The sequence below is a fragment of the Triticum aestivum genome, chromosome 1B, assembly GCF_018294505.1.
Source record: "Triticum aestivum cultivar Chinese Spring chromosome 1B, IWGSC CS RefSeq v2.1, whole genome shotgun sequence".
NCBI classification, from domain to species: Eukaryota; Viridiplantae; Streptophyta; class Magnoliopsida; order Poales; family Poaceae; genus Triticum; species Triticum aestivum.
The window spans coordinates 241,986,037-241,995,956 of NC_057795.1; positions in this window are offsets into that span (position 1 = coordinate 241,986,037).

The window sequence follows — 9,920 nt, forward strand, 5'->3', positions numbered from 1 at the left end:
TTGTGCCATCGTAAGATTCAATATTCCCGGGTTTAAACCCTTCGGGGATTTGATGATCGATTACTTCACCTATGAAGCATAGTGGGTGTGTGGCGCCTCTATACTGGGCGATATCACGACGGAGCTCAAAAGAGCTTTGTCTATTTTGTTCGGCCCGGCCGGACTTACTGTGTCCGGCGCGACGGTTGTCATCACGTATCATGGGGCGCCCACGCGATCCATAGATCGATCTTGCTTGTCTTGCCTTATCCTCCAATATATCTCGCAAGTTCGGAGCGTTCCCCTGTGGCCCTGTGCTTTTCGAGCGATGCCGGGGTACAGTTCTAGTGAAGGGCCTAGAGGCCTCTCTGTTTCGACCACGGGGTGGTCGGTCAGCCGTATTGTCTGCTGGTGATGCGGGTTCATACGCCTCCTCCTCTAATCGGGGGAGTAGCTTGCGTTTAGGGTAGCTTTTGGAGGGGCGTTCGAGCTCATGCTCTTCGGCCGCGAGGACTTCAGTCCATCTGTCGGCTAGCAAATCTTGATCAGCTCTAAGCTGTTGCTGCTTTTTCTTGAGGCTGTTTGCCGTGGCCATAAGCCTGCGTTTAAAACGCTCTTGTTCGACGGGATCCTCAGGCACGACGAATTCGTCATCGTCGAGGCTTGCCTCGTCTCCGGAGGGAGGCATATAATCCTCTACCTCTTCTTCTGCCGCTCTCTCATGAGGGCTGGCGTCTCCGTCCTCCTGTGCTGAATCTTGCTAGAGTGGGTTGTCCTCGGCACTGTCTGGGGTGTTATTATCTCCGGTGCTGGAATCTTCATTCTTGCTGTGGCGGGATTTAGAGCAGCGCTGCTGACGCTGGCGCTTGGGCTGTTTCTTGGAGGGGTCATCCTCTGTTGTTCCTTCGCCATTCCCATCCTTTGGGATATCCACCATGTATATGTCATATGATGAGGTGGCTTTCCAGTGCACGCAGGCGCTGGTTCTTGGTCGTCTCCAGCATCGTCGTCCATACCATCAATGTCTTCGGAGTCGTAGTCTAGCATGTCGGTTAGATCGTCGACAGTGGCTACTAAGTGGGAGGTGGGTGGGCTTTGAATTTCTTCATCATCCGCATCCCAACTGTCCTGACCCCAGTCCGGCCAGGGCTCTCCTGATAACGAGAGATACTTTAGCGAACTCAAGATGTCGCCGAAAGGTGAGTGTTGAAAGATGTCCGCAGCGGTGAACTCCATGACCGGCGCCCAATCGGATTCGATTGGAGGGGGCGCGGGAGGTTCGGAGTCCAGCAAGGAGTCCGGCACCTAGGAGTCACGAGCTTCATGTGGGACAAGGTCAATGTTCAGCTCTATCACCGTAGAGGTTGCAGCCCCCGAGGCGGTGTCTAGCCATCCGTCCTCAATCTGCGCAGTCGGCTCCGAATTTAAGATCGGAGCGGGCTCGAGTGCGGCCTCCAGGGTACTGTCCGGCTGTAGAGCTAAATCATGCCCGTCGTGATAGTGCGGCGCGCTTGGCTGTGGCTCGAATCCATCGAAGATCAAGTCCCCGCGGATGTCAGCCATGAAGTTTAAACTTCCAAATCTGACCTGACGGCCAGGGGCGTAGCTTTTGATCTGCTCCAGATGGCCAAGCGAATTGGCCCGCAGTGCAAAGCCGCCGAATACGAAGATCTGTCCGGGAAGGAAGGTCTCACCCTAGACTGCATCCTTGTTGATGATCGAAGAAGCCATCGAGCCTATCGGTGACGACACAGAGGAACTCTCAATGAAAGCACCAATGTCAGTGTCAAAACCGGCGGATCTTGGGTAGGGGGTCCTGAACTGTGCGTCTAGGCGGATGGTAACAGGAGACAAGGGACATGATGTTTTACCCAGGTTCGGGCCCTCTTGATGGAGGTAAAACCCTACGTCCTGCTTGATTAATATTGATGATGTGTGTTACAAGAGTAGATCTACCACGAGATCAAGGAGGCTAAACCCTAGAAGCTAGCCTATGGTATGATTGTTGTTCGTCCTACGGACTAAAGCCATCCGGTTTATATAGACACCGGAGAGGGCTAGGGTTACACAGGGTCGGTTACAATGGTAGGACATCTACATATCCGTATCGCCAAGCTTGCCCTCCACGCCAAGGAAAGTCCCATCCGGACACGGGACGAAGTCTTCAATCTTGTATCTTCATAGTCTTGGAGGCCGGCCGATGATGATAGTTCGGCTATCCGGACACCCCCTAGTCCAGGACTCCCTCAGTCTTCATCATTTGGCCCCACGTGGACTCGTGGGTTGTCGATCGTCGTGAGGAGCCGCATGCTACCAGGCATGTTCTCTTCAAGTCTTGGTCTTGAACATTGTCGATGGTGTTAGAGCTCTCAACCCCAAGGGTAGGGGCCTTGCTGGCCTCTTCACAAGCTGCCCCGGCAAGGGCTTGCCTTGAGGGGGCGCGCAGGTCACCTCGGCAAGGCTTGTTGCCACGCGTGGCCCTACTTGCCTCTTGTTGCTTGCTACTCCAGGGAGCTGTCTTGATGTTCTTCATTCTTGTCTCCTGCAGTCTTCCGCTGCCTCGCCAAGCCTTGCTGTGGGCATGGCTGCGACAGCCCATGCACAAGTAAGGTGTAAAGAAGCACCCATACATTTGTACACCGACAGATACACACTCGATTGTCGAGCTATTTTTTTGGCGTCTTCTTGTTTTTCACAAAGTTCTCCTGTTTGAAGGAAATGGACTAAGTGATGTGCCCAAGTTGGAGCCTATGGCTCAATAACAAGGACTAAAGGCACCTCTTCGTTCGTGGGACAGCTTCCCTATACCGCAAAAACTTGTGGTTTTGTAAGAGGGTGCTGCTCACCAACCGAAGTAGGGTTGCCCCCGCCAGCCTCTCTACCAGCATCTTCGGGGAATTCTGCGGGGAAATGCTTGTTGGGGTTCAACTTTCTCCTTTTTCTGGCCATCGTTGAAGGGGATACTGATGGTTGAGTTAGATGGAGGACAAAAGTCCCTGGTTCCTCAGGGAGATTTTGTGCGCTGCACTTTTACAAGTGATTCGCGATGCCATTTTCTGCTCGTGGCACATGTTCTGATTGTAATCCATCAAAGTGCTCTTCCAACCTCCTCACTTCCTCCACATATGCCTCCATCAACGGACTCTGATAACATTTGCAGACTTGCCTCACCACTAGCTAAGAATCTCCGTGTATAATTAGTTTCTTGATTCCCAACTCCATTGCAAATCTGAGCCCGGCAAGGAGACCCTCATACTCAGTAGTGTTATTAGTGGCCTTCCTCCCGGGGAAAGTGCATTTGAACCACATATTTGAGGTGCTCTCCGATGGGCGCAAAAAGAAACACACTGGCTCTGGCGACCTACAACGAGAAAGCACCATCAAAATGCACGATCCACTCCTGAGGCGCCTCCTTGTTGGGGAGAACCGTCTTTGGTACATCTTCATCTGGAGTGGGTTTCAATTTTGCAATGAACTTCGCCAATGCCCTTCTCTAAATAGTTGAAGTGGTTTCATACTTTAAACCAAAACTTGACAGCTCTAGTGCCCATTCGACTATTCTACCCATGGCTTCGGGGTTCCTCCATATGCACTACAATGGAAAATGGGTGACAAATATGATCTCGTGGGGTTGGAAGTAGTGGTGCCATTTCCTTAGGGCCGTGCTAAGGCCAAAGATTAGCTTTTACACTCCAGAGTACCTTGAGCTAGCCCCTTGTAATAAAGACCTGACAAAGTATACTGGCCTTTGCACAACTTTCTTCCTTGTTGCAGTTTTAGGATCGCCTTCGCTAGCTTGGTCAGCTTCCCCCTATTCCGTGTCCAGTCTTGCCGCAACTGGCTCAGTTCCATCTCCGGATGAAACAGCTATTGTGGCTACTTCCACATCCACTTCTTGCTACGCCACCAGCGCTGCACTAACCACTTGATTCGTTGCAACTAAGTATAGCAACAACGGCTCTTGTGGTTTAGGCGTGAGTTAGGTGGGAGCGGGTGAAAGGTACGCTTTGAGGTCTTGCAGAGCTGCTTATGCTTCCGGGGTCCAATTCATTGGGCATGCCTTCTTCAAGATTTTGCAGAAAGGCAAGGCACACTTGGCAGACTTGGAGATGAACCTACTCAGTGCAGCAACACATCTGGTCAAATGCCTCACGTCCTTGACAGTCTTGGGTGCTTGTATTTGCTCGATTGCTCTGACCTTGTTCGGGTTGTCCTCTATCCCTTTTTGTGACACAAAGAAACTAAGGAGCTTGCCAGAGGGGACACCAAATACACACATCTCAGGGTTTATCTTCAAATTGATCTTGCGCAAGTTAGCAAAGGTCTCTTTCAAATCTTGAATTAGTGTTGATCTGTCCTTCGTCTTGACCACTATATCATCCATATAAGCTTCCATGTTGCTGTGCAGATGGGGCTCGAAACCTACTTCTACTGCCCTAGCAAAAGTGGATCCGACGTTCTTTAACCCGAAAGGCATTCATACAAAGTAGTACGTGCCACATGGAGTTATGAACGCGATATTCTCTTCGTCTTCGTTAGCCATAAATATCTGATGGTACCTGGAGTACGCATCCAAGAAGAACAGTAAATCAAATATGGAGGTGGAATCAACAATCTGATCAATGCACGGCACGGGGAAAGAGTCTTTTGGACATGCCTTGTTAAAATCCGTGAAATCAATGCAGAGCCTCCATTTTTTGTTTGCCTTGCGCACCACCATTGGATTCGCTAACCAAGTCAGAAGGAATACTCCTCTAACCAAACTAGCTGCTTCAAGCTTCTTGATTTCCTAGGTAATAAACTGCCTCCGCTATACAGGTTGCTTTCTGACCTTCTGCTTGACGGGCCGAGCATGAGGACAGACTTCAAGGTGGTGCTTGATTACCTCCCTGGGATCGGCGATATCAAATGGTTGCCAAGCAAACACATCGACATTCGCCCGCAGGAAGGCAACGAGCGCGATTTCCTATTTGTCGTCAAGGGTGGCGCTGATGGTGAATGTACTGTCAGCGCCATCCTATCTTGCCAGAACCGTCTTCATGGTACATGAAGCAACCTTAGGTCTCTTTCTAGTGGAACTTTCCGGTAGGTCATAAATAGGCACAGCTCCCTCCGAAGATGTGCGCTTCCCGGTGTCCCTACCGGCATCTCAGCTAGCCTTCCTTGGCGGGAGTGTGGGCTTCAGCTGTCTCAGCTGCTACCGCATCTCGATACATCTTGTCCACACATATGATCGCATCTTTCTTATCTGGTGGGATGGAAATGATGCCCATTGGTTCTATCATCTTCAAAGTGTTGTACGCATAGTGGGATGCTGTCATGAACTTTGCCAGAGCTGGACAACTAAGAATCCCATTGTAAGGCAAAGGAAGCTCAACAATGTCAAACACGACCCTCTCAGTCCGGTAGTTCAGTTCCCCGCCAAATGTCATAGGCAAAGTGATCTTCCCTTTGGGTCGGCTCCAACTGGGGTTGATTCCTTGGAATGTACCCATGGCCTTGAGTTCTTCATCAGAGATCTATAGCCTACCAACCACCTTAGGCGAGATCAAATTCAGCCCAGCCCCACTGTCAGCTAGCATCGTTTTTACTTTGAGGTTGCGGATCATTGGGGAAACCAACAACGAAAAATACCCTAAAGCAGTGGTGTGGACAGCGTGATCCTCTTCATCAAAGATGATAGGCGTGCGGGACCATTTAAGTGTCCATTAGGAGTCTGGAGTTGGCTCCACGCCATTGACCTCAGGGGCCCACTGCTTGAGCTACCGGTGAGAAGAGTGCAAAGATGTGGCCCCATCAATGCACATGGCTTTGGTAGCCTTCTGGAATTCTTGGTCACTGGTTTCTTATTCCTCTTCATCATTCCCGCCGTCTCCCTCTTTCTTATCGCGGCCTGTAGCGTGTTTTCCTTCTGCTGCAGCACCTTGCCGCGGCAGCCTCCTATATTACCATGGCCCTTTCCGGCAGCACCCTCTTGGTCTCTCTCCCTGTCACGCTTCTCATATTCAACCTTTTGCTTCTGAACAAGCTGCTCAACTTGATGACACTCTTGGAGGTTATGGCCCTTGGTGCGGTGGATTTTGCAGTACAGCCCGGCGGATTACCCAGCTTTCTCCACTGTCGTGGCCTCCTGGCAATTAGTGCACGTGGCAGCTCCCTTGCCAGGGGCGTCGATCTTGGTCTTCTTGATGGCACTAGAATCATCACAGCTCTCACCGGACAATACAACCTTCTCTTTGCATCTTATTGAGCCTCCGGTTCTTCCCCTTAGGATTGGAGGCACCGTCTTCGTCATCTAAATCAATTTCAATGCCAGCCTTCTCTCTGTGGAGTCGCCTCCCTTCTTCTATTGAAGTACACTTATCCGCCAAAGTGTATAGCTCGTTGACGGTCTTGGCCAGCCGGATGTTCATCTTGGCTCGCAACCTTCTATTGCGCATGTTCTAATGGAACGCGACAATCAGGGCTGCAGGATGTATTTCTAGTATGTTACAGTGCACTCGACTGAATCACTATATATACTAGCGCAGATCCTCCCCTTCTTTCTGTGGTAGGACCTGCAGATCACTAGGCTGTACAAGCTCTTGATGACCACCACTGAAGGCGCCAACGAACTCATTGCACATGTCTGCCCCTGATGAAATGGAGTTTTCCGGCAGGTGCATCAACCACGATCGCACATTTGGCTTTAGTGCCAAAGGGTAATAGTTGGCGAAAACCTTCTCATCTTTTCCTCCAGTGGCTTGAACAACAATTGTGTAAATTCTCAAAAAATCTACCGGTTTAACTTTCCATCATATTTTTCTAGTAGAACAGGCTTGAAGACTCGGGCAGATGGCTAGTGTGACCTACTATAGCTCGCGAGTGAAGGCAGGACAACCAACCTCAAAAGGTAAGTACCCGCCAGCACTGGGTGCGCACTCGTCATCATCTGGGCCATTGCGCTTGTCACACTGACGGTGTGCCTCTTGGCAATACTCACGGCGATGCATGCATCTTCCTTTCGCCGGTCTTCCAGAACTCACCGCTAATCACGACAGGCTTGGGGGTCAGACGAATTCATCGACGTCTCGTCGGGCTCGTCGATGCTGCCATAGAGTCTGCTGTCGCAGAGGGGATTGCACCGCCGGTGTAGCCCTCTCAACATGGCCAGCATCTCGGGCCATTGTCTCCGCTCGCATACATCATGACGGCTCCGCATGCTACTATTTACCGGCCATGGTTAAGCCAATCAAACTCTGGATAGTGTACCTCCACTCATCGATCTTGTTAGGTGTTGGTGGGAAATTTAACAAAAGCTGGTCCTGCGTCATCACTAATGTGGTTGTGCTTGGCATGCCCAGCGAGGCAGAGCGCGATGTCACTTGACTCTTGGTAGGACCAGCAGGAGTGTCATTGTGTTCTTGCCATCGTGGACCTGTCGCCAAGATAGTCTGGTGGTGAGCCGGCTGTGCTCAGAGGTCGACGGCTCTGTTTGGTGCGCCGCCTTGCCCGTCTCATCCTGGGCAAGGCATGTGCCTCGTAGCCGCGCATGTAGTGGGCGCAACTTGAGGATCACGGCTAGCGCCGGAGCGGGTGTCGCTGTTGCGACTACATCCGCTAGTGCGGTGGGGAGGTGGAGAGTGGTTGTTCCCTCCCCCCGTAGCTTCCAGGTTAATCTCGCCAAGATGTTGTTGATGATGCCCATCTCTAGTGTTTCCTTCTCTAGCTTCGTCCACAGGGGACACAACGACGGCACCACCAGTGCTGATCGTGTTGCCTGTGGCACCCGCCTCACCCACGCCGCCGCGGTGCCTACGGTATCCACGGCTACGTGTGAGGGGGCCTTCGAAGTGGAGTGGCGTGCTACCGCGCTAGGCTTTTTCTTGGGCGCCATGGACGAAGAAGATGATGTTGAAGAAGACGATGATGAAGATTGATGTGTTGTTCACAGCTTCTGGTTCGCACAAGCGCTTCCCCCTACCTGGCGTGCCAAAGATTTCTTGGATGAACACGATCACCTATGGGGCCATGAGCCCCTTGTGGTCGACAAGGGGGATGATCACATTGCACAAAGAGCGGAGGCCATGAGGCAGCACGACCAAGGGACTCAGGTCATTTTTACCCATGTTCGGGCCGCTGGGAAGCATAAAACCCTACTCCTACTTTGGTGGATTGGGTGGATGAAGACACAACAGCACACAATGCTCAAGCCCGACAAAGTGGCCTCGGAGAGAGATGCTATGTGCGTACAAGTGTGAGGGGGTCCGAATCCCTCTCTTGGTTGCCTTGGGCCTCCTTTTATATCTTAAGGGGTAACAATAGTGGCAAAACAGTCATTATCTTCTGATTAGATAGCTAACAATGCTATCATACCTAACTCTGGCACTTGGGACAAAATGCCATAAATGCTACCTTAGGTGGCGTGCGGGGGTGCATCCCCGACAAGCTTATACCACCGCTTAGCCAGCTTTGCATATCACCTTGACACACCCTTAGACGGGTGTCAAATGAGCATGATTTGTCTTCTATTTATAATGCCACGTGTTTAGTGAGAGACACTTAGCTGCCTAGAGGTTCGACACCGCATCGGTAAGTGATTGGTGTTGCGATGTGGTGGAGTGGTGGCAATTATCCTATGTCTGCCAGGGGCAGGGGCTTGTTAGGCCTTCTTGGAGGGGTGCGTGCTTCGGCCTCCGATCGCCCCAGAGGCGAGGCTGCATCGACCTTGTGGGCCTTTCCTAGCCTGCAAGGGAGACTTCTCTTGGAATCTTTGACATACATGTTTAGCTTGGTCTTCTTGATATGCTCCTTGATCTCATGAAGTGCGGTTTCTTTGGCTTAGCCTTGTGTCATATATTGGTGCTGATTGCATGATTATCAGCATGCATGTGTATGGGTCTGGTCAACAAACGTGAACGTTCGTTGCACCAACAGTTAATATTGGTTAAGATTGGTTTGATCACATGTGGTACCATGCGTTAGTGAAAAAGGCAAGCTGAGGCACCTTCTTTGGGTTGGTTTGCTGCTTTCCGGACCGACTGTGTGAGGGTGCGGTGTGCCCGCGACAGGCGTGCATAAGTGTACCTCCTTTTCATTTTGAACTTGTAAATCGTGACATCTGGTTTGTGAGGGTGAGCAACTTCGATTTTAGTACGTACAATGATAAAAACAAAGGGTAGGGTTTTCCTTTGTGGGATAGATCGATACAAATCATGATTCGAAATGTGACGGTGGGGCGGCCTAGTGTGTGTGTGGCCCATGGTTGGATTGCTGACATGCGTTCCCACATGTAGTGAAATGACAAGACCATTTGCATTGAGTCGTGGGGTAGATCGAACATGCGCTGGTCTGATGTGAAAGCGACAGCCGTGAGGCGAGTCTTCTTTTTCCTCGGTTTAAATTTCTGAAGATAACCCCATCAAGAAACAAATTGTGAATATGACACTTGGTGGTTCTTTGCCTTCGCGCTATACATCGGTGGAAATCCCGATTATAATGACACTGAATTTTGTAGTACTAAATCCGGTAAAACACTACTAGGGAAAACCTTATACACAGAAATTTAGCAACAGCGCGGGTCAAAAAAGAGCGCTGGTGCTAAATAGCAGTAGCGATTGGCGGAAAACCGCGCTACAGATACAACTTTAGCAATAGCGCGTGTAGTGACAAAAGCGCTACTACTAATATTCCCATTGCTAGAATGACAGGGTACGCATAGCAGTAGCAGGCTTGGAGGAAACGCGCTGCCGCTACGTCACAAGTAGCAGCGCGTTTCCTTAGAAGAGCGCTACTACTAATGGAAATAAAATAAGATGAAAAACAAATAGAAAATTAAATGAAAATGAAAGAAATAGAAAAAAGGAGAAAGGAAAAAATTAAATGTAAAGCAAAATAAATGAGAAAGCGAAAAAACGGAGGAAGGCATAGCAGCAACGTGTGTTTGTAAGAGGCGCTATAGC